A 22,310-nucleotide genomic window follows, 5' to 3' on the forward strand; every position below is an offset into this window, starting at 1 on the left:
CCGTCTTGATTTTTTTTTAATGTTTCAATAGTAAAAAAATGTGCTCGACACAGGGCAGTATCTTAAAAGCTACTTGCCATTCTGGTTCTCCCCCCCCCTTTGAAAAACCTATCTTCAAACACTCACCAAATCTCACCTTTCTATACCCCATTTCCACCTACAGTATTCTTGACAGCTATACTCTGTGTGTGTGAGTGAAGTATGTGTGTAAAAAAAACCTCCGAAAAATGCAGGCATTAAACACACTTTGAAGAAAACAACAAACAAGAACAGAAATCCAGAATATTCAGGGGTGCAAAAATGTCCGTTTATTGAAAATTTCCCCCACCACTCTTTCAAAATCACCATACCCCAAAGCAGCTTCTTTCCTCATAGAAAGGTCCATCATAGTTTCCTCCATGTAATTATTCCTGCAGAGCAGCTTCATGGTATGTCTAGTTAAGTGAAAGCATGCAATGAAATGTGCTTAGTGCCAGGGATGGCTATTCCTGTTGTTGATCTGCCTCCGGCCAGGTGTGAAAATGCTCAGGTACAGGTATGTTTGTAGATGACTTCTCTGCCAGCTACATCCTGTTGTTGTTTATTCACCTTTGCCACAATATAGGCAGGAAGCATGGTTGCCCAGGCCTCAAGAATCAGGGAAGAGTTTGCATTTTCTCATCTTATACTGTGAAGAAATTGGATAGGAACAGTGTTCCCCCCCTCCCTCTCTCATAATGCTAAAACCCTGGGCAATTTGGGACTGACAATAGGCGGTATTTACCCACCTAGCTGTAAACTATGGAATTCATTGCCACAATATGTGGCTATGGCCACCAACTTGGGTGGTTCTAGAGTATTTCATGGAGGATAAGCTGTCGATGGCCTCTAGTCACAAGAGCTGTATGCTCTTTCTGGAATCCAACACGTTTCTGGAATACCAGCCGTCAGGGAGCAACAGTAGGAGAAGGCAGTTCTTCTCATGTCCTGCCTGTCGGATTACCATAGGCATCTGGTTGACCGCTGTAGAAAACAGGATCCTGAACTTAATAGGTATCTGGCAGGGCTGTTCTTAAGTTCCTCAATGTAACAATGCCCTCAGAGTACTTGGATTTAGATTAGTAGTGACAGGTACCTGAGGAAGAGGGTGAAGAAGAAGAGGGAGGTGAGCTGATGGAACAGAGCCTGGTGGATGGGGCCCCCTGCCACTTCCAGACATGCCTGGCTGTGCTGTAGAAGCAAGAGTCCTTGAGGTGACTTCTTCCCTGCCCATGGAAGAGAGGGCGCTGTCAGAAACCGTGGGGGCCTCTCTTCCATCAGAGGACATGGGCATTCTGGGGCGCAGCCTGATGTGCTGCTGTTGTCTCCCAGGGAGAAGTGGCACATCAAAAGAAAAGAGGAGGTACATTCCCCACCTTCAGGCCAGGAGACGGACAGTTGTGAGTATTTCTGCATCTTCTGCTTAAAAGCTTGGCTAGTAGGCAGGGAAACTTATTGGAACAACTATGCAGCTCCTGTTCGGACCTTCTTGTTATTGATCATAGACTTCTGATCTTTGGCCCTTGTCCTAGACTGGACTTACACATGTTAACCCTTTGCCTTGTAAGAGCCCCTGAACTGTATTCAACGCTTTTCATGCCACTGAGTCTGTACTGCTAATCTGCTTTAATAAAGTACCTCACACTTACAAGTAGGTGCACCTACTGTCATGTGTTAGGTGGGAACCAGAACACTAATTGTCCACACTGTGATGGCCTGGGAATCCGATTCAGAGGCTGAACCGGAGGAATCCCAGCCTGCACAGGAGTCCCCACCTCCAGGGCCGGCTGAGCTGGGGCAGGGCCTTGTTTCTGAAGTACCTGCACCTGTGCCGGATCCTCAGGAGCAGGCACCAGGTATATCCACTCTGGCTCCAGAGGTGATTGAGGACTCATTGTCTACAGGTGTGCCTCTCCCAGCCCTGTCAGGGGAAGGCGAGTCTCCCCTTGGGTCCAGTAACCCTCCAGCCTCTCCTGAGCTGCAGAGGCTCAGGGCAGAGAGGCGGAGGGAACTGGTTTCTCCCAGGAGGAGTGCTCGCCTTAAGGCTAGGAGAGGTGGGTCACCTGGGGGCCGGGACCGCCCCTGGCCTCAGAGAAGATAAAGGCCAGTCAGCCCGGCCCCAGGTTGCGGGAGCAACGTCGTTGAAGAGCTGTTTTGGCCAGCACCCAGACTTGTTCCTCCAGAGTTCCCGTCCTTGCTCGGCTCCTCGCTTTGGACCCCGCTTTGCCTATGGAGCACAGTCTACAGACCCTCGACCCAGGCCCTTGACCTCGCCTCACGGTAACCTCCCCCCGGGACCAGAACACACACCTTCCGTGTCCTAGGTATCACTTCCACAGCAAGGGAACTTCGGAAGGTATTCAGCTAGTGTTTGCAGTTCTTGCCACCACTGTCGGGTCCTGTCTTATCCTTGTGATCCACTCCTAATGGGATCTGCCTCCCTTGCCGCTGCACAGGGAGGTGCTGACAGAGTCAATATGAGGAGGAGCCGTCAAACCAGAGAAATATCCACAGGGACTAGCAGCGATGGAACAGCAGAGGCTCAGATAACATGCTGGGTTGCAAAGACTCCTGCATGACTTCCAACAGTGCTCAAAAGAATCCTTCCCTCCCCAGCCTTCCACTGTGGCCTCTTGCCAACACTAGGCAGATTACACTTAATGCCAACCCCAGGGCCTACCAGGCCAAACAAGAGCATCACAGCCGCCTCCCTGGGTAGGAGCTGTCTTGCTTTCTGGATGCAGACCACACCTCCTTTCTAAGATGCCGCATTTCTTTACATGGGAAAGGTGCAATTAGCCGCCGTACATATCCAAGTGTGTCTGCTTTGCCTTGTTTAACAGAGGAGAGGCCTTAATTAAAGACCCCCTGATGTTAGAAAGCCACATTAATTATTCATCCGAAAACATTTACATAGAGTCCCCCGTTTCCCTTCTTCAATAAATTATCAGCTTCATGTCTCCATAATTTATCAAAACGACTAAAAATACATTGTCTCGGCCCCCGTCACCTCCCTTCTTGCTCCGGCGTTGTGTCTTCAACATGTGATGGGTTTGTTTTCTTAATGGAAAGGTTCCCTGCTGCTCACAGGGAGCGGGTGAAAGGGGAGAGGGAAGGATGGAGGAAAGGAAGATGGAAGGAGCTTCCACTGAACCAGCTGACAAGATTGGTGGCTCTTCTTCCTTGGCCCATCAATCTGGCACCAAGATGGCGCTCCACAGTGGTCAGTGTCCATGCTGGGTGGTTTTGATGTAGAGGAAGAAGCAATAAAATGAGAAAGGGGGCAAATGAGAAGTCAAGGGTGTTTTGTGAAAGCCATAGTGCAGCCTTTGCCAATCTGATGCCCTCCAGATTTTCGTCTGGGTGGGTGGCGGTATTGTGCAAGAATGCCAAATCAGCTTAAAATGTAAAACCTCAATTAGAAACCTGGAAATAGCAACAGCCTGGAAAAAGGTTTGGCACAAGGAACACAAAGCAGAGATTTTTTTGGAAGCTGAATAGCCGTTTCGACTGTTGGCATTGATTCTCAGGCCAATCAGCCAATCAGAAGCCACGCCTTGGTTCCCAAACATTTTGAAGTTGAATGGACTTCTGGAATGGATTCTGTTCAACAACCAAGGTACAGCTGTATGTGCATTTTGGCTAGCAAACTGCATTGCAAAATTCAGAAAACTGTGAATTTCAGGAGAGGACTGTGTTTCAGTCCTTGCATTGTTTTAGAAAGTGAGATGGTGCGCTGAATTTAATTTATCTCCCATGCCTAGATAAGAGCTCTGGGAGTTTCATTTTAAGAAAGCATGGAAAAAATGGTTTATGGGACTCATTGCCACAGGATGCAGCTGAGGCCAAAAATTTGCTGTGATTTAAGGACACGCATGAGACCTCTCTATGAATAATGACAACTAGAGTTTTAATGCTACCAAATGTTGAAAAGGATATAAAAACAGATGCTTCAGGACTAAATCCAATCTCTAACTACTAGAGATTAAGATCTGACTCCTTGTAAGAGCAATTTATTCCCCATCTGCTGGCTGTATGGAGCTTGCAGGAGATCTTCTAAAGCATCTGGTACTGGTCACTCTCAGACATAACTGTGGCCTGGACAGACATAGTTTCTGGGGAATTCATCATTAAGTTCCTAAAATAACCCCAGGTTGAAAGATTATAAGCTTTTATAATGTATCTAGAAGATGGCAGGAGCAATGGGAAGAAAGCAGAATAGATGCATAGGTACATTTTTTCAATCAACTGTGACACTTCTTACTGTACAGCTTTTCCTTTATGAGTTTATCTGCTATGCAATTGATTTCTATCCCTTCCTTATAGAAGCAGATGATTGGAGTGGGGTGGGGAAATAAAACACAACATGGGAAGTTGCTTATATGGGATGACCACTGTGATAAATATAATTTAGAACTGGACGAGATGGTGTCTTGGTCGTATCCAGAAGTGCTGTTGTGCTGTGTTAGCAGCTTCACACACTGCTGATGTTACGAAAAAGGAGCAATGCAGAAGCGAGCTCCAGGTGGCTGGAATGCAAAACAGGATGTGAATGTTATGGGACTGTACCGTGGGAACAAGGGACAGTCTATTCTGTGCACTGAGCGCCGGATGTTAGCTCAGAGTGTCACATGACCCTGTACTGGAAGTACATGGGAGGAGTTTTTTTCTCTCTCTGCTGTTGGTGATGAGAGAGTACAGACACGATTCTCTGTACTGCTGGAAAGACAGGAATAAAGGCATGTAGATACATTTCTGTCTGTCTCTTTCCCCTCCCTGGGAATGGGAGGGGTGAAGTGGTGTGTTCTTCTTCACGTTGAGGAGAATCGCCGATAAAGACCTCGCCCTGATCTTGCCGGGAGTCGCAGACAGGGAGGTCAACAAGGATTCAAGCCGGGCACCTGGAGGGTGGCCAATCCCTCTGACTCGGATTCAGGGCAGAGCTTTTATATTAATCTTTCTTTCTGTTTCATTTAAACTTATATAATTAGGGGAGGTTTATGTCAATTAGAGGAGGTTTATGTTTACAGTAATAGGACCAGAGTTATGGAAACCGGAGGACCATTGTGCCTATGCAGGCAGGTATTTGTTTACTTGTTCAGACAGCCAATTTTTTAAAATTGCTTTTGAGATACAAGTTTTCCAAGCTTAAACAAAACAACAGGTTGATTTTATTTATTTATTTTTAAAAGACATGTTTATTGTACCTGGTCCCATCAGTAGCCCAGAGGAGCGTCTGACCCATGGAAGTAGCGGGTGTGGTGACAGACGCCACTCAGCAAATTGTCACCACACTTGTAAAAACAAACACCTGCCCTTGCCATGCGCTTCAGTATGTCCACACCTGGGTAACATAATTTTCTACTGGGTTTTATTCCCCCTTATCACATGTCCGAGGGAGGCAAAAACTCCAGATGGGCCCAGTTTGTTTGCAGGAAAACTCATTCCCGGCTCCAAATACCATTGTTAAACCATAGCACATAAACAGGGGGCACAAGGAAGCAAAGCAGAATTAGTATACAAGTAAAACCAAAGACTACAGGGAGGCTGGGTGGGCTGCTCTTCAGCTGACTGCACTGCTGTGGTCGGGCAGAGTCAGTGTTTATTTCCAAGCGGTGGACCAGAGCAGAGGCTTCTCCATAATAATAAATAATAATTTATTATTTATACCCCGCCCATCTGGCTGAGTTTCCCCAGCCACTCTGGGCGGCTCCCAATCAGTGTTAAAAACAGTACAGCGTTACATACTAAAAACTTCCCTGAAAAAAAAACTTCTCCATCCCGGCCTGCCGCCCAGACTCCATCCCTCAAGCTTCAGGATGGTGGCTGTGGATCAGGTAAATCCAAATTCAAGCAGGGGAGTGCAGGCCACTACTTGGATGAGGAGAAAGTTGTGGGCATCACATGAAGAACACACACACATGGGATGCCTTAAATCCACTTTAAAATGCCGTGCATACAGTTGTACCTTGGTTGACAAATGCCTTGCCACTGGAACGTTTTGGCTCCCGGACGCCACAAACCTGGAAGGGAATGTTCCGGTTTGTGAATGTTCTTTCGAACCTGAACATCCAACATGGCTTCCACAATTTCCTGCAGCCAATCGGAAGCTGCGCCTTGGTTTTCAAACATTTTGGAAGTTGAACGGACTTCCGGAATGAATTCCGTTTGACTTTCGAGGTACAACTGTACTTTAGTATTTAGATATATGGTTGTGGAGGTTCAAATGTCACCAGGTCACAAAATAGGGGTGTTTGTTTCCATTTTGGGGGGTGTGATTTGACCTCATAATATGGTTTTAAGTGACGGGGTTATGGTGGGGTTTCTTATCTTTCACCTCCCCCCCCAACAGTTTTGAATGCCATCTGCAGATTTTATGCAAATCTATGCACTTTTTGATGTATTTTGAGGGTGATGCATTTCTTCTTTCTTTGGTGATGCATAAATCACTAGCCAAGGAGTTGGACCTAGGAGTGAGGGAGACCTGGATTTAAATCCTCTTCTCATTCATGAAGTTTTCTACGTGGTCTTCAGTGAATCACAACTTCAGAGGGATGTTATCAAGATAAAACAGAATAACACCCATGTTTGCCACCTGGAGGACCATGAATGATGTGGAATCAATCTGCCATTCCACTTTCTTCCATCTTCCCAAAATGGACCAGTTTCCTAAAGCTGCAGTCTGTTTCTTCAGCTCTTAAGAGTTGTCTATGTTCTTATTGTGACAGGAAATGTATGGAAACGAATAAAAGTCAGACGTGAAATCAATATTTTGAAAATAGGTTTGATGCTTGCTCCTCGACATCATTTGTGGGGAGTGACTCTATCATTAGTATGAGGCACAGAAGTCTTGTCATTAGAAACTGACACTCCAGTTAATTCATCTGTGCTCTAGCTGACAAGGTGGACAAGTTAGCCCAGGGCTCTTCAGACGTTGCCATAATCTGCATAATAAACCTCTCAAAGTAAAGAAATCCTCTGAAGTGGACATAAGTAATCACAGGTAGCTTGACTGGCTGAATGTCCTCTTATCCCAAGTCCGGAGGCAGGCAGGTGAAAGAGCAATGGAAGAAGCTGGATCATAGAACCGCACAGTGTGCTTTTTATGAAATTTGAGGGAAAGGCTGCTGGGAAGCTACAAAGTGTTGGGAATTTCGTTCCTCCGTGCTGCAGATGTGTGGGATTGTTACATGTCACATGTCTGTGTTTGCATTCCAGCACTGATTGTTGGAGTCTTGTGAAAGGAAGTTCTGTTGTGTGTTGCTTTTGCAGTTCTTGTCTCCCCCAAGCAGAAAGAAGGAGAAGAGCCATGTTTCCTTTGTTCTATTATGTTTGATTTTATACACAATAAATTAGGCTTAGATGTCACACCTCAAGGCTCAGCTTCTGTTTGGACTCTGCTAGTGTTGTGTGCTCATGTCCTTGGATATGGGTCACATCAGTGCGACGGGACACAGGCGTGATGAATCATCCTGGGCGGAGCTGCGTTGGTTGAGAGGCATTGGCCTCGGCGTTCCCCAACACAAAGCTCATGAAAGCTTTTTTCAGCAAGTCAACATATCAGTAATTATTTTCTTTTTTTAAAAAAAGATCAGGGAATCAACGTATTCATGGCTAAAACAACTGATTTGTTTACTTCAAGGATGGAAAATGGCTGTATTCCTTGAACTCTCACAGGTCTTTGGTTCCATTCACACTGCAATTTATTCCATTTTCTCCACATTTCCCTAACTTTTAATTTCTGCATTATATGTGAGAGCAAGTGTTTAACTACAAAGCTGAAGACTGGCATATTTGTCTGTTGGTCTGTCTGCAAATGGGACCTACATTAAAACGTTGGAGTGGAGTGTTCCTGCTTAGTGTTCCACCCAATTAGGCAAATCTTCTTTCAGGGAAACTGTGTGTCATTTCCTCTCCCTGCTGACTTTCTGACTCACCTTCCTTCCTGCAACAGCCAGTCAGCTTTCCTTGACCACTGAGCATGCTCAGTTTTCATTTGGATGTTTCAGATCCCCCCCCTCCACATTTTTTTGTACTTCTGCAAATCTTGGGGGTTTCCTCCATATGTTTGCATGCCGATGTTTTGGCCATGTGAGGTTCTACACCTCCAGGAATGGGTTTGATATCTGTATACAGGATATACTTTGAGGCGCCGTGATTCTGGAAAGAGAATATAGGACTTAGCTGCCTCCGGCAGGCCACAATTCAAATCCAATCAGCAAAGTCATTTAATCTCTAAGCCGAAGCCTTCCATCTTTGAGACAGCAATGGCATTGACCTCACTTGCAGAGCTGTGAGGCTGAATGAGGCTGTGATTATGAAACACATTAAAAATGCCAGAGCAACCACAAACAACTTTAAAACACCTGAATCTCAGAATGTATTTTTTCCCCAAAGGGGTCTTGTTGATTTCTCCCACATATTGCTTTCTGCAATGAACAATATTTTGGAAATCATGTGAAACTTCAATAGCTGGCTCACCCAAAGTAGCCATTTTGGACTTCCAAGAGGTACTTTGGCAATCTCTACACAGATTGCATGATAAACACTAAAACTCCAGCTGTTTTACTTCATTGCCAGAACTCTACTGTTGATGTGGATGGTATGTATACATGAAGCAATCAAATGTGATTTTTTCCCCAGCGAATTATTTCACCATTCATCCCCACTGCTGCCACCTCTCCAGCCCTTTCCCCTCCATGATCTAAGAAAGACTCCCCAGCTTTGGGGTTAGCAGCAGCTTTGGGGTTAGCAGCAGATCTCAGCAGATGTATGTTCTTTAGGATTCGACCGCCATTTTGTTTAATTAGTCTTGACATGCTGCTGTTGCTGCTATGGGAGAAATGTCAAGAGAAATTAAACCAACTGGTATCACAAAGACTAAGGGGGGAGAGAGGGAGAGAAGCAAATTCAGTGTTTCACTTTCTGCAGTGAAGTTTGTGCCACTAACTCTCGCTGCTGATGGCTTTCAAGGAGAGAAAGGAAGTTGGAAGAGACCTAAATTGATGTGAACCAGGTTCTTCTAGACCTGACTAATAGATGCAAATGCAGGACAGTGTTGTAAGGTTTCAAAGCTTAGTGTGTTTTCAGAACTAACACATTACAATCTTAAGTTCAAAGCTTGTTTGAGCTGAACATATGGAGTTTTGTATTGGGATCCATACTTTCAAACTAACTCATAAAGGATCCAGAGTTAGAGGATAGTGAAATGGCCAAATTTGTGGATTATTGAGGATGTGAAAAACCAAAGACAACCAACTGCTTCAATAGAATCTCTCTCAACTGGTTGCATGGACAACAAAATGACAAATGGAGTTCAGTATAAGTGCAAAGTGACACACATCAGGGCAATAAAACTTTACTAATATGCATCCTGGAAAGACATTCTGGGGTCCTGGTGGATATCTCACTGAAAACTCAGTGTGCGGCAGCTGTGGAAAAATCAAATTCCATCCTAGGGATTATTAGGAAAGGGGATGAAAATAAAACTGCCAGCATCATAATATCCTTATGTGGATCTGTGTTGCTACTGAATTTGAATGACTTTGGTCACTCCATCACAAAAAGGATACTGCAGAGCTGGAGATGATACAAAATTATCAGGATGTGCAGCTCTTTCTGTACAAGGGAAAGCTAAAATCTTGCCCCATTTTAGTTTGGAGAGAAGACGGCTAAGGGTGGGGAGGGGACATGGCTCAAGTGTTTAAAATGATGCATGGTGTGAATAGCTTTTCCACTCACACAGTTGTAAGAAATCGATCTTTTTGTGTGTGATCACCTACATTTTGGAACTCCTTGCCTATTGACATCAGGCAGACACCTCTGCTGTCCTTTTTTCAGTGCCTGCCTTAAACATTTTGTTTAGGCAAGACTACCCAGGTATGCAGATATTGATATGTTTTCATATCTTTTACTGTTAAATTTAATTCATTTGAAATGTTTTAAATTGTTTTTAACTGAAATGAAACTGACTTCAGGATAGACAGAAGAAAATATTTCTCCCCTACAACTCATGGTTAACTTATGGAATCAGATCCTCAGTGTGTAGTGATGACCGCTAGTGTTGATGGCTATGAGAAGGGATTAGACACATTCATGGGGGATGGCTGTATCAAGGACTATTAGCAGTATACCACTGAAGACCAGTTCGTTGGGAAGAACAGTGGGGAAAGGGGATGCTGTATTCAAGCTCTGTTGGTTCCTAGAGGCAGCAGGTTTGCCATTGTGATAAGAAGGATGCTGGACTTGATGGACCACTGGTCTGATCTAGCAGGGCTTTTATATTCTTAAGCATGGCATCAGTAGATCCTTTCAGCAAGGAAGCTCTTTGTTTCAAGGACGCCAGTGCCACAGAACATAAGGAGAACATACAAGAACTGTATAAGATGCATCAATATTGTTATTACAGTTAATTTTGAAAACAGCCTTGAATTTTTGCCTTAGCGTATGCCTAATTACTACACATATGGCTTGAACGCCACTGCGGGAGAATTTCTTTCAAATCTGCCATGCAGATAAATGTGCTCATTTCCCAGTAACATCAGGTATTTCAGTTTCAAATTGTTGTCTCATAATATTTCACTGCTGCTGCTGCTCAGTGCAGAAGCAGATATGCTGAATCAGTCAAGGCTTGGATGTTGGAAATGGGCAGAATATTCTTACAATGTTATTTCAATTTAATTGTGTGATATAAGGGCTATTCATTTTTTTTGTTGGCAGAAGAAGCCCTACCATACTCTGATCAAGTGCAATAAGTGGGGTGGGGGGAGAAATAGGTGAAGCAGAATGATTCAGGATACTTTCCTCCATTCCCTGAGTTCAAATGCACCATCAATCCTTCCCACCCATCAGTTAAGGGCTTCCACAAAGGCTATTGTTTTTGCACCTAGAGCTCTGTGTTTTCCTATATCCCTGTGATTCTCTAGGTATGTGGGCTTTGCAAGAAGAGAGGCTGTTCAAAATGTTGCCTGCAGACCACTGAAGAACTCTGGAATTTTATCAACTTATTTATCTACTTATCCAAGTGCAACATTGAGGGATTTATTTTATTTTTTTAAAGAAAAGGTTTCATTCAGGATGTTTTTTAAAAAATCTTTCATTGCTCTGCTTTAAGAAAACAAACAACAAACAAAACCCAGAGCTTTTCAGAACTCTATAGGAAAAATTCAAGATGGCATCACATTATGATGCCTTTGGGAACTTGTATACGAAAAAAAATGCGTACCACTTGGCCACCTCTTAATTATTTTAAGGTAAGAAAGAGACAACACCCTTCTCCTTTTCTACACCAAAAACAGGAAACTAATATGGATTTTGGAGTTGGCTGGCTTCATAAAGGTCTTGCCCTATTATGGCTTATGGAGGAAAATGAATCCCTTTTACTTCCTCCACAAAAATACATGGACCTGTTCTACAATATGACATACGTTATTCATTCTGGAGGGGGTATTGTGCCTGAAAATATCATCTGCTTTGGCCAAAAGTGGGGGAAGTCATAGTCATTTTAGATTGACCATTGTAGCAGAACACAAGTAGTTTGGAACCTAAATTACAGAGCAAAGCAGAGAAAGCACAGAACAATGCAAAAACAGAACATTTTCTCCTTTTTTAGGTGAATCTTGGGGGAGTGCACGCCTCTAAGATTTACATTCCACCTAACTAAAAGAAATGAAGGTTAAAGATTTGGATGCATTTTGATACTTTGGCTCAAGGAACAAAGATAAATTCAAGGTCCAAAAAGGCTTGAGACTCATTGGCAGCAAATCTTTGCAACAGCGATGGTAAACTGTCACTCTCTGAGATGCTTCCCATCTCTGGCTTAGCAAAGAGGCACATGAAGAGGGACCCATTTGAGCCCAATATACTCTAAAGCCAGAACAGTCAGGTATGAGTAATAATAATGGGCTGGTAGATACAGGAGTTTTAGAGGAGTATTCCATTAAATCATTGTGCTAGTGGAAGGTAGCACAATTCCAATTAGTGCAACATGCCTTTTCTCCCTCTTCTCCTCCACATGCCCCCTACATCCTCCTCATATCTGTTCTAGAGGGTCAGAAGAACACCCAGAACAGTGTGCAGGGAGAGGAGAGAGAAGATTGGAACCATCTCCTTAGTTCTACATGAAATGCAACCATAGAATTTGGCATGAGGAGGGATTGGAATTTTAATATTGTAGTTTAGCCCTCAGGCAAGCCCTATCTTTTCAGATTCAGTTTCTTCCTTAAAGAAATGTGAACTGAGTGTTAACAAAAGCTACACACTCAAGGATCACGTCATGAAAATTAATAATTTACACTTCACATGCATTCAGGATCCTGAATGAGTATACATCCAATCTAGATGGCTAAAAAGCAGTAAGTACCAGTGTTGCGTAATGGTTGGAATGTTGGACTATGACCTGGGAGACCAGGGTTTGGATCCCCACCCAGCCATGAAGCTCACTGGGCGACTTGGGGCCAGTCACCATCTAATAGCTTAACTTGCCTTGCAAGGTTGCTGTGAGGATGAAATGGGGGATAACCATGTACACCACCTTGAGCTCCTTGGAAGGCAAAGGTGGTGTAGAAATGTAATAAATAGATAAAAGATCAGAACTCTTCCCTCATGCATGTATTCGCAATGCAGATGGGTGTGCAGAGGGATATGGAGATGTATCTGTCAGTTTGCATTTCTTAGTGCAGAAAGTATTGATCTGATGTGTAGAGATCTTTCCTATTCTAAATTAATTCAAGAGGGTTCTGGAAGCTTCTAGAAGCTTCTCTGTGTGAAAGAAACAAGCAGAAGGTTCATGATGTTTGGGTTATTCCTTCAGAGAAGCTGAGTACAGCTGGTTTAAACTGGTTCTCTTATCTCTTTCTGTCAAGGTCATGCTGACTATAAAAGGAGGGCCAGAAGGAGTCTGGATTTCACTTTCTCTATCTCTTTTCCTTCTGGTGTGGTGTTCTGTATATAAAGGTAAAGGTAAAGGTACCCCTGCCCGTACGGGCCAGTCATGTCTGACTCTAGGGTTGTGTGCTCATCTCACTTAAGAGGCCGGGAGCCAGCACTGTCCAGAGACACTTCCGGGTCACGTGGCCAGCGTGACAAAGCTGCTCTGGCGAGCCGGCACCAGCGCAGCACACGGAAACGCCGTTTAGCTTCCCGCCATAAAGCGGTACCTATTTATCTACTTGCACTTAGGGGTGCTTTCCAACTGCTAGGTGGGCAGGAGCTGGGACCGAAAGACGGGCGCTCACCCCGCTGCGGGGATTCGAACCGCCGACCATACGATCGGCAAGTCCTAGGCACTGAGGTTTTACCCACAGCGCCACCCGCGTCCCGTTCTGTATATATTGTTAAGGTTTAGATTTATTGTAAGTTATTGTAAGTTTAAGTTAAGTTGGCTGCAACTGGATTTCTTATGGACAGTGCCAACCCTGAATACATTGGATTTGTGACTATTATGCTCATTTGCCTTCAGCAGCAGTAAAGCATACAATTGCCTCTGGTCTATTTTTTGGAGAATCCTGCAACGTGTTCAAGTTGTTACTCTGCTAACTATACGTTGGAGTTCTGCTCTGGATCAATATTGAGTAGAATTCCATGACAGTATCCAGTGCTTTTTTCTGGGGCTGCTCCAGGGTACGCAGTACCAGCTACCTTTTCCTCCCCCCCCCCATGTGAAAAATGTGGCACTTATTGAAACAACTTCATTCTGAGTACTGCCACCTTGAGAGGACTTGAGAGCAAACGTGATTCCATATGAATTTCTTTGTAACAATAATTAAATAGTGATCTTGTGTATACCTAAATGGTGGAGTATTTAAAGGAACAGAAATCTGAATCTGCATGCAAGAGTGCACAAGGCCAGACAGCTGCTTGTCAGATTGGAGCACAAGCAAGGCTATGTTATGGGTCTTAAGTGTTTGTGACATAGGGGTCAGATGCTAACGCTGTCTGCTGGGATGCAGTGTCGTGTTGCTGACTCACCCTGGAAATCAGATTAAATAGATGCTATTAGTTCCCATGCAGGAAAGTCAAAGCTCTTCAACGTCAGAGGGAGGCTGCAGGTAATAATCCTAGTTGATCTGCTGCCATAAGGCCAGCAGAAGTGGACAGGAGGGGTGGGCGGGCTTGGTGACCCCTTTTCAAATTACTGCTCGGCTAGGAAGCTCTCGCGGCATCTTTGCACAATGCAGTAGGAGCAAGTCTAGCCACCTTGCCTCATGTTGCAAGAACAGATGAGTCAGTCATAGTAAGGCTTTTTGTATACCGAAAACTGCTATAGAATGAAATGGCAATGAATGATGATGTGAGATTTCTAGAATCAGGGAATCAATGTTGACGGGGGCCTTGTAGGTCAGCTAGTCCCAGCCACTGCCCAATGCAAGCAATCTGGAGGTCAGATCATCCCCACCAGAGGGTAGGCAAGCCTCTGCTTGAAGGCCACAGGCGATGAAAAGCCCACCACCCATTTAAGTAATTGGTTCCGTTGTTGAGCTGCTCTCACCATCCCATAAGGGAATCTGTTTTATTCTTGTGAATATGCTTTGTTCTCAGGTTTAGTAAACACACACACACACACACACACACACACACACACTATTGTTGTAGGCTGTTTTGAATGGACTTCATATAATAAGTGGCATGTAATCTATTCATTTCTTGAAAAAAAGAGTGTCCCTAAAAGTTCAACCATAATCTACTCTTTAGTAAACTTAACCCCATAGTATTTCCCTTCTTCTGTTTTTAAGCTTTGGCATAATTTTACAAGCTGCAAAGGCATTTCTGGGAAAACAATTATTTTCCATTTAATTAATTATTTCTACAATTTATATAGCACTGAATTACAATTATCTCTAAGCTTAAGAAATGCAATAGAGATGAAATCAGTTAAAAATTAACTAGAAAATTAGAAATGATGCCTGCAAGGGGGGGGAGTTTTCACTAGGGGCCAGCAGTTCAACTGGGCGGGGACTTGCCTGACCTCTGCTGAAAGGAGCTCTTCTTCTTGTGATGAACCAGGTATAGAAAGTTAAGAAGATTGACCAGGGATCAGGTTCTGTGAAGGAAGTGGATGGGAGCTACACTGATGATGCATGAAAATGGCTCATTGATAATTTTAGTGGCTGGTAACGTTAGAACAGCAGGTTTTAATAAGTTTAATCAGCAGATCAGTCACTGAAAGCTCGGGTTGATTAATCATTGCAGACCATTTTAATCAATGCCAACAAATTAAATGGATGGGGCTGCGAGCTAAGGTTGTATTTTTTTTTTAAGGCAGTCTAGGTTCTGGTGTGCGTCTCATAATCTTCTAAGGCAAAGATAACCTTAAAGAGGACACTGTACACTAACTTTTAAAATAAATCAATAAATTGTAAGTTGTCTCACATTTCCTTTTAAGAACACCCCCAGAGATGAGAAAGTAATCAGTGATGGGAAAGAATCTGAAATGCATGGATTGGGGTTGAGCTTGCATTTCATGGCTCTGGTCCTAGTTCTATTTGAAATCAGACACAGATATCTAGGAAGCTGGGTGGAGGTGGTCCTTAATGGATATTTTTGGCCTGTGGTTCTCCACTCTTTGCCATCCGTCCCCACTTTCAACATGCCAGAAGCAAGGGATGGCAGCAGAATACATCATCCCAGGGAGGCAACAGCTCAGGTGAGAGGGTTAGAGATAACACAGGGAGCCACAGCTAATTTGAAGTGGGGAAGGTTCAGCACCATGGACAGTTCTGCAAGTACTGATCCAGTTTCTTGGTATACATTCAGGACCATGGATAACAATCATATGGCCAAGGTAGGATACACATTATCCCAGCACTAGTCTACAGTAACTGCCAGGGTTTTTGTTAGCCTGGCCAGAGGAGTCCATCCCACTCCCAAATGTTGTATCTGGCTGTCTTAAAGAGCATGCATTTTACTCTGCAGTTGCTGGTTCCTTCTTGGAGATGAAGACAGTGGTATAGATGAGCTGGTTGGGAAATGCTCCCTTGGGGTCCTTCAGCACTCTAGAGGAGTCTGAGGACAGCTGTGCATCCTCATGTTTTGTACATAGGGTGCAGAATCCAGGTGGTGTGCCCGACTTGGGAATTATCATGGAGCAAGTCTGGCTCCTTTATGCTATTGCTCCTGGAGAGCTCAGTGTCTGGAGGTTCTTGTTCAGGGGCTGCAGGTGGTTATAGTAGTGGTGGGGCCTGAAGATTTAACTGCACCCAGGGACACTGGGGCTTATGAGAACTGCATATCCCTTAGTTCCCAATGAAGGAATGGAATCTTACAGTGCTGAAAGCCCTCCTTGCCACCAAGGCAAGGCCTGGGAGCATCACAGAGGATGCTAGAAGTTGCTGCCACAGGCAGTATGTGATATATGTCTGTTAGTGAGCAGAATTGAATGAAATATTATGAGTCATGGGAGTGTGGAGAGTGTGTGTGAACTTAACAGTGACTAGTTTATTTCTGCTTGCTATTTTATTAATATTTTATAGATTATGAATTGATTTGTTAATAATTTAATATGACTTTTGCTTTAATTGTGATTTTTAGCTTATTTTTAAAACTTTTTTCTTTGTTAACCATGTTTCATAGAATGTATTGTTTCACCAATGATTTTTTAATTATTTTCTATGATTTATACTATGTTTGTGATATTCTATTATGTTCTATCATATTATTGCTATTTATTGTTTGTAAGATGCTTTGGGATTCACTCGAATGAAAAGCGGCATAAAAATATTGTAAATCAAACAGAACCAGTCATGCTCCTGGTTAGATCATGCTCCTGGGAATTCAGAATGGGGCCCAGTTTTTAATTGAGTTTATTTTGGACAGGGGTGCAGAACCTGGCCTGGGGGCTAAATGTGGCCCTCCAGGCTTCTCTGTCTGCCTCTTAAAACTCTCTCCCCTTTGCTATTTGTGTGTTTTTTAATCAATGGAAAAGTGAGAAATACAAACACACACACACACATGTAAAATATCCCATTGGACTCCTTTGGCTTTCTCTGACCCATCGTGTACATGCTTCTCTGTCCTGTCACAGAAAAACCCACCATTTCAAACACTTGCTGAAATAATATTGATTTATTGAGTTAACTTAAGTGAGCATTGCCTGCTCATTTCTGGGTTTTAACTTATTTACAGTGTTACTTGCTTGGGGATTCTTAATGAGCAGGATGATAATAGGTGTCGGCAATTATGAGGCCTCTTGGTATCTGTGTTTATGGGTAGGTGGAAGCAGCAATTGGAGACAAACATTTCAAAGCTCAAAAAGCTGCTCTCTTGCTTCCTTTTCACTGAGCATATTGCTGGTAGTCATTATTTTCCGCCACAGAAAAAAGCATGTGTATGAGCATGGAGCAGTGGTGGGGGATCACAGACTTAAATACCCCACAGGCTCAAGCAGGCCCAACCAGGCCCTAATTTGGCCCACCAGGTCATTTCCCCCCAGCTATGCCAGCTTGCCTCACATATATGATGGGGAGGTGTGTGGCTATAAAGGAATGATGGGAAGCCTTGAAGCATGCTCCTAATTGTTCCTTGCACTCAGATCAGATTCACTCTGAAGTTTTTCAATTGCACTTGAAGTCACCACAGGTAATCTGATGGGAAGTGGCTGCAAACCTGGTTTCAGCAGTGATCTTTCTTTTGAAGCCCAGGTTGAACTCAAGCTATGCTGCAAAGGGAAAATTAGTGAACGGATATTATGGTGGCAACCAGTGATTGACAGGTGGACCTACCTGTCAAAGTGGCTTGAGGTGCATGGGGAAGCTTGGGATCCTGGTTTTCTGTGAACCAGGAAGTAAAGGAGGACCCCACCCCTGGCATAGTTTTCAGGATTGCTGAGCCATTGTGATGCCCACCACCAAAGGAATGTGATGACCCAAGCAAGATGGAGATCAATAGGCTCAGAGTTCTGGAGTAGACTGGAAGCAAAGGGAAAGCAAGATCAGGACCTTGGACAAAGGCGGTGGTTCAGGACCATGGATAGCAGCCTGCAACTGAGGAAGGAAAGTTGTCTCAGCAGGGTCTTGAAGCAGCTGGCAGAGGTTTGTAGTCTGGGCTAGGAAGTCAAAATGGCTCCTTCCCCACCACGGCCAGTTAAACAGGCAGTGCCATTTCTTGCAACTGTTGTCTTTCAAGTTGCAGTGGAGTTTCAAATTGTAGGGGCTCCTTTGGGGAAATCTCCTCAGATCTTTTGTCATCCTCTGAGGACTCTGCCATACTATCATTGGAGACCAAGGGAATATGCTTTTCAGGGGATGAGATACAGGCTCCAGTACTGTTGTAGGAAGCCTCTGAATCTGAGGATTCCTCATGAGAGTTACTTTTTTCTAGTAAACAGTTTGTTTTAAAGGGCTTTGGGACTCATTGCTGGACTTTTTGCCTGGTACCATAATATTTCAGGAGAAGCCCTTAAACTATATTTGGAGACCATGTTAACCTTATTTAGAAGAAATGTTCATGCATCAAACCAATGCATGAGCACCTTAGCATTGCACATGCCAGCTTGTGCCATCCCCTGATGCCTACACACTCTTGTGCCTGCTGCACCCAAGGAAGCTGCCATGGTGAGTGACTTTTGTCAGGACAAGTGGCTTTGGCATTCAGTAACACATTGCACTGGTGTCAGGGAGAGAGTGGGGTTGAGGTGTGGGTTGCTGAAGCCCTCCCCACAAACCTCCTGGCCTCTTCATTCATTGAGCTGAAATGGGTTTCTAATTGAAGTTATTCCATTTGGGTGTAGTTTGTTCAGTTTCAGGGTAATAACAAATAATTTGCTGGGAATCGGGAAGCAAGGGAGGAAAGAGCACATGAGTCAGAGTCCAGGAAGAACCAACTACCAAGCCATTGTATGGTCATTACATTGGAACTTATGCTTAGTATAATAACCCACTCCATAGGGCAGCCTTTCTCAACCTGTGGGTCCCCTGATGTTGTTGAACTACAACTCCCATCACCCCTAGCTAGCAAGGCCAGAGCTCGGGGATGATGGGAGTTGTAGTCCAACAACATCTGGGGACCCACAGGTTGAGAACCACTGCCATAGGGTATGACTGCCACATGGAGACCCACTTTTGGACATTTTCTAAGGTTGCTGTCTGTGCACAGTGGTTGTGCTGGGTTTTCTTAACAAGCAGATCAGATAACTCTTGCCACCTGGTGGTGTGGAGAAAACAATTTGATCAGCATGATCAGCTGGTGCACACCAGTGTCTCACTTTGTGCTGATATCTCTGTGTATGAAAGTGGCCTCTGTCGAGTGACTGTCACCAGCACCAGCTATTGTTATAGCTTTTGGAATGATATGATCCATTTGTCATTTATAATAAAACATTTTGATTTCTTTCCAAGTGCAGAGTGTAACTCGCTTTCACAGATAGACAGAAAATACAATATTTCATTATACCCAATGTTATCAAGAGAATGACAATAGAAGGGGGGAGTCATGGGATGGCAGCCTTATTCCTTGCCACATGAGAAACATTTTATTGTCTTCAGCTAGGAAATCACCTGAAAATCTAGCACAGGAGCCAAGCCTTTGCAGCATTTCACACTGGCTGATTATTTTAAAGGTATCCGTTATGGATCTAATAGGTGTTAATGTGGATGTAAGGATGTTGCTAGGAAACTTGCGGGGAGCTAAATGGAGAAATGCTACTAATAGAGGCAGTGACAGAGCAGAGCTAGGAAATAAATGTTTACAGCTCTTCTGTAAAGTTATTACATATGCAGCATTTAAACACTGATTCAGCTAGTTATTTAAGCACATCCTTCAAAGTGTTTGACTGAATTGGAGTCCTAGCCAAGAAAAAAAAGAAGAGCACAGCAACCTGTAAGGCTTTAGATGATGTTCAGTGATATACTGGGTGGTCTCCACAACACTGTGCGCATTTGCCAACTTTCTCTATGCATGTGTCTTCTGATTTGCTGCTTGGTGCTGCTGGCAAAGGTGTGTTGCCTTCCCTGCCCTCCTCTGTGTTGTATAAACTGTGGTGTAGCAGGGGTGGGAAACTTCAGGCCTGGGGGCCAAGTGTTGCTCTCTGGGCCGCGCTCTCTGGGCCTGAGGACCCCCCTCTCCCCAGGCCAGACCCCTCAGGCCCTCTGGGTCCTTTTGCCTGGTTGCAATGTGTCTGTGAACTCTGTAAAAGATACAGTGGTACCTCAGGTAAAGTACTTAATTCATTCCAGAGGTCCGTACTTAACCTGAAACTGTTCTTAACCTGAAGCACCACTTTAGCTAATGGGGCCTCCTGCTGCTGCCACGCCGCCGGAGCCCGATTTCTGTTCTTATCCTGAAGCAAAGTAAAGATTATCAGAGTGTGTAACCTGAAGCGTATGTAACCTGAAGCATATGTAGCATGAGGTACCACTGTATGTGCTTGACTGGATGGAGGCTAGAGACAGCAGCATGTGGAAAGCAGCCTATTGTTATAAAGGTCAACTGTGACTTCATTCCTATGATCACTTTTGTCTCTGGCTCTGCCCACCATTGGCATGTAGCCTTGCACTGAATGTGGCCCTTGGGCTGAAAGCAGTTCCCGTTGCTAGAATAGCCACATGCAACGCTTGCATCATGAAGTCTTTGGACCATCCAGGCTTGGCCTTTTGCTAGTGCCTGGTCAACGGAGCAGCCTCTTCTGCTTACTGCGCATCAAGCTCCAGTTCAAGCTTCTAGATCCATGGATCCTCGCCTGCAGAACTTGTCTGAAGTCAAGATTTATATAGAGCTGCTCACAGCACCTGCCCAAGCTGTTATACACTTTGCCTTTTCGTCCCTGGCTTCCGTCCAGGGATCCAGTCTGGTGTAGTGGTTAAGGGCGGTGGACTCGTAATCTGGTGAACCAGGTTCGCTTCCCCGCTCCTCCACATGCAGCTGCTGGGTGACCATGGGCTAGTCACACTTCTCTGAAGTCTCTCAGCCTCACTCACCTCACAGAGTGTTTGTTGTGGGGGAGGAAGGGAAAGGAGAATGTTAGCCGCTTTGAGACTCCTTCGGGTAGTGATAAAGCGGGATATCAAATCCAAACTCAAGTGTGGTGTAGTGGTTAAGAGTGATAGACTCGTAATCTGGGGAACCGGGTTCGCGTCTCTGCTCCTCCACATGCAGCTGCTGGGTGACCTTGAGCCAGTCACACTTCTCTGACATCTCTCAGCCCCACTCACCCCACAGAGTGTTTGCTGTGGGGGAGGAAGGGAAAGGAGAATGTTAGCCGCTTTGAGACTCCTTCGGGTAGTGATAAAGCGGGATATCAAATCCAAACTCCTCCTCCATTGTAACACGTAAACTTACACGTTATTCCCTGTGACCATCAATGTTTTGGGCACCTTGACACCTGTTCTGTATGCCCTCTCCCACATACCTTCTCCTCCCAAGATGCTTTCCTAGCAGTGGTACCCAACATGCACAGGCAGCTGCTGAGGCCCCAGTGCCTTGGCAAGACCCAAGTACACTGATGCTGAGGCCCCCTGGTTGTCATCTCCTAAATTGCTGACAGCAGCGATTTGGTCCAGGAAGCTTCCAACCCTTTTGAATTTCCCATGGTGCATTGTGGGAAGTTTAAAAGTGCCTAGTGGTCAGCCACTGGACAAAGCATAGCTCCAGTTGCTGCACTCGCTGGAAAGGGCCCACTGATGTCAAGGAGGGGCATCAATGTCCAAGGGGGCTTCACAAACCTGGAGCCAGTCTTGCCTTCACAAATAGCGGAGCAGACAAACCAATATGCATTTCCTTCCGTAGCTGGGCTGGGCTGCTTCCCCTGCATCCTATGAGCCTGTACTATGCAACAGGACCTGACATCTTTTCAAAGAAGCATAAATCAAGCATCCTGATTTATAACATTCCCCCTCTTTGAAAGCATGGAGGTGTTCGTGCTGAGATCCTGGCTTAATTCCCACTTGGGTAATTATATTCTGCTTCCCCCTGCAGTTTCAGTAGGATAAAATATTCTTCATTGCCAGAGATAGGTGAGTATGTGTGAGAGTGTGTGTTTGGTGGATGTGCGTGTGGAATCATCCAGGGGAAATTCAGCAACAACAAAACCTCTAAAGAAGTACAGAGAAACTGAAGGCGGTGGGGGGGGATCATTTAGACACTTCCCCTACTTGTTAAAATGACTAAATATACTCCAGCACAACTGTGGTGTTTTCCCTTCATGTTAAAATGTTGGTGTGCAGGCAAACATATTTGGTGTTTTATGTTTCCATCTCTAAACAGGCGTGGAGTGAATGTTTGATTAATGTGAGGTCGCAATATTACTCACAGATGCTGTGTCTGTGCTATGATGCAGCACATTGGAGGAGGTCCTGTTAGAA

General features: G+C 44.5%; 1 long non-coding RNA gene across 1 annotated transcript; it reads right to left on the reverse strand.

Moving 5' to 3' along the window:
* Positions 1 to 1,027: 1,027 nt before the first annotated feature.
* LOC128412354 (uncharacterized) lies at positions 1,028 to 17,832 on the reverse strand. Its single transcript, XR_008330051.1, has 3 exons — positions 17,736 to 17,832; positions 1,395 to 1,551; positions 1,028 to 1,114 (listed from the first exon to the last, which is right to left on the reverse strand). It is a non-coding gene; the product is annotated as an uncharacterized LOC128412354 (long non-coding RNA).
* Between the last annotated feature and the right edge of the window lie 4,478 nt (positions 17,833 to 22,310).

This window comes from Podarcis raffonei, chromosome 4 (genome assembly GCF_027172205.1).
Source record: "Podarcis raffonei isolate rPodRaf1 chromosome 4, rPodRaf1.pri, whole genome shotgun sequence".
In the NCBI taxonomy this organism is placed as follows: domain Eukaryota; kingdom Metazoa; phylum Chordata; class Lepidosauria; order Squamata; family Lacertidae; genus Podarcis; species Podarcis raffonei.